The sequence below is a fragment of the Trichosurus vulpecula genome, chromosome 3 (genome assembly GCF_011100635.1).
Source record: "Trichosurus vulpecula isolate mTriVul1 chromosome 3, mTriVul1.pri, whole genome shotgun sequence".
Classification (NCBI taxonomy): domain Eukaryota; kingdom Metazoa; phylum Chordata; class Mammalia; order Diprotodontia; family Phalangeridae; genus Trichosurus; species Trichosurus vulpecula.
This window is the reverse complement of record NC_050575.1, coordinates 53,096,747-53,100,002: the sequence shown is the minus strand read 5'-3', so window position 1 is coordinate 53,100,002 and position 3,256 is coordinate 53,096,747. Positions and strand designations below refer to the sequence as shown.

The window sequence follows — 3,256 nt, the reverse complement described above, 5'->3', positions numbered from 1 at the left end:
TTAGTAAAATAAGATGAAGAAGGAAGTCCAAGTTTTTCTCTTTTTTAAAATCACAGCCAAAACAGTTCTATTTTAACATTTTAAGTAAATATTCTAACAAATTCCAGCAGCATTTACTCATACAGGTTTCTACCCTAGGATTGAGCATCATCAACGATCAAGATGTCAGACCCGTGGGAAGGCTGCATGGGCGCCTTCCCACATGGCCTCCCTTCTACAAGTGTGGCAGATGGGGTTCTTGTGCAGCCAGCTCTGACCAAGGAGGCTTTGGGGAGAGGATCCCTTCTGGATGAAAAATGTGGAGTTGATCCTTGCACCCACAGGGAAGATGGTCACCATCACCTTAATAGGGCCCAGACCCTTAGCACCACACTGTGAACACTCCAGTAAGGCTGTGAAGTACCTGCAAAATCATTCTTTTCTGATCACAGTCAGTGTTTGGAAAAGTGAAGACAATACTTTTTCTGCCAGTCAGGACAAACAGGCTCTTCAGCTCCCCAGAACTAAGCAGTAATGGGAAATGGCTGCCAGCAACAACCTTTCAATGGATTTACCTTTAGGTGTAAAATGTAGCTTTTATTAAGTTGGGTTTCAAGGGAATGTCAAAATTGTACATGGACATAACATTGTCTTGGACAGCTAACCTCACATATATATGGGAGCTAAACATTTCTTAGGATTCAGAGTAGTGACTACAGAAGGTATTAATCAGTATTTTTAAAAGTTTTTCTCTATTGTGGAGGAAGTTAATAATTCTATAGTATCAAATGCCCTCTTATGTGATAAATGTCAAGTAAATGCAGAAAGCTTGTATTTACTTGTTCAGTTACCAGTGCTGTTGATGCAAAATAAAAATCAGCACAAATGAAAAGCAAACAAAACAAAAACAAAAACCTACTTTAAAACCTATGCAACTCAGTTCTCATTAGATGTAGATGGTACTTACACTGCTAACAAATCGAAGAATGGAGTCAATATCCAGATTTTATCATATGTGTGTATGTATATATGTATATATGTATGTATGTGTGTGTATGTATATATATGAAGAAGCAACATGAATGATTATTGTGCTTCATCTTCAGGACAGGAGTGCCAGGTCAGTCACTCCTCATAAAAGGTGATGACTATCTGAGGACATTTAATAATTTAATGTTTGCATCTTTGGCCAGAACCAAGTTGGCCTCATCGGCATCTTTCCACTTCGTGAGAAACATCAGCTCTCCACTGCTGTCTGTAGCACCAATGATTTGCTCTGGGTCAAGGCCTGGGGGCTTGTCAGCCAACTCCCACTGCTTATTTGACTTGCTATTGTCTGACTCACTGTTGGACAAATACTTTCTGTTGGTTCCAACTTTTTCTTTCCTAGCCTTCTGAGAATTCAGAAACGCTTCAATTAACTCTCAACAATCCAAGTTTTCCTCAGGTTTCCATGTGTTGTCAGCACCTGTAAATCCTTTCCATTTTGAGAAATATCCCACTATCCCATTCTCCACTCTCCGTTCCAAAAAATTCTCCACTACAAACTCCTCAGGCTCTGCTACCTCCACTTTCTTACTCTTGCCATTCTGTTTCCCGTCTTTTGCAATGTAGTTTTATTGGAGGCCATTTTATCGCAGACTTAAAGAGCTTTTATTCACTGCCACACTGGGTCTGGGCAGCTGCTGCTGCTGCCACCCACCTGCCTGTGTGCTAGCAAGCCCTGACCACAGCCACCATTGCTGCTGCTGCCTCGAAGCCTCGGAGAGGGCAGGAAAGACAGGCCCTGGGGCTGTGGTGGGTGGGGGGGATGGGGTTGGGCTGGGCCTGGCTGGGCTGCTGCTGCTGTTGTTGCTTCTGGGGCCACTGCCATTGCTCCCCCCAAATATTTCTGAAAGAATTGAAATGAGAGTGTCAAGTCAAAGATACTGTATTAGGAAAAAAAACAAACAAACTTAGGGGATGATAAAAACAAGTTTAGAAACAGATGATAAATACAACCATATTGTCATTAGTGTGGCTATGTTATATTCAAATAGTGATAGTGAGGTAATAAAGGAAACTACTCCTTTTAAAAAAAAAAGTCATACTTCCAGATGTTGGAGGTATTTGTCCTTACCAGAATCAGTCATAGTAATGTGATAATGGGGCCAAGATTAAAGCCTAATACAGTTTAAAAAGAAACTCTGTTCTATTATCTGGGCATTGTAGAATATTATAATTTTTGATCATTTTGACTGAATTTCTCTTCAGATTAATTAGATAGTAGCACAATGTGGAAAATGGCATGGTGGACTTATTGGATTGAGAGGGTGTTAAATTAAATCACAATTCTGTTACTCCTTGTGTGACTATGCAACAAGTCACTTTTCCTCTCTGGATCTTAATTTCTTCCTCTCTAAAATGAGTAGGTCAGACAAGATGCGTCCCTCCTTGCTTCACATATGTGATGATCCATGTTTATGGGTGATTCTGATATGAAATGTTATGATACAAATAGAGCTTTTAAATCATCCAAAAAATAAAATGAAAGTAACAGAGTTCAGTTGCCAGCCTTTCCTGGGAAATAAGAAAAACAGAAAAAAGCAGTCTTACTTCTCTTCCCAAACTGTTTGAAGGAATTTGAAATACTCAATACATCAGATTGTACTTTCTACCCAGAGGTCTTTTAAAAAAAGAGAGATGATAAATAAAAATGCAAGACTCCATAGCTAGATGGAACATGAACTTTCAATTTAGTTCTAAGAGATTAAAAACGATGGATGACTCAGAAAGTGGAATGCCATGATTACTGGATTGAGGAATTTGAGTACATCCTTTTATCAGCATCTATCACCACAGTATTAAAGATGTGGAATTAGTGCAAGCCACCATCACTACCACTTTATGTTTCCATTTCTGTCACAGATCCAAGGTTTTACCGCATAGGTGCTCCATGCATAAATGAAAATTTCCACCCCTCTATGCTTTCTCATTCTTTGTGACACTTGTTCACACTTTTTTCATGTCATAAGCAAAGTTTTCATAATTAATGTTTGTAGGTATTCTAAGAAATATATTGTCTTTCCTGCCCTCTGCCCTCTTTTTATACCATTCTTCCCCTGACACCATGAAATTGGAAGGAGACTATATAAGATCAGGATTTGGCTGCTTTTTTGTGAATATCATGTGTCACCAGGGTTCACAAATGCAGAATGATCCTCAACATTTGGTCAGGCCAGTCCTTAAAGCTTTTCCAGTTCAATAGAATCTACCAGAACTTGAGTCCTGTTGGCAT

The 3,256-nt window shown here is 39.4% G+C and overlaps 1 pseudogene; it reads right to left on the bottom strand.

Annotated features, from left to right (window-relative positions):
* Nucleotides 1-1,065: 1,065 nt before the first annotated feature.
* LOC118845088 lies at nt 1,066-1,609 on the bottom strand (annotated as a pseudogene).
* Nucleotides 1,610-3,256: the final 1,647 nt, after the last annotated feature.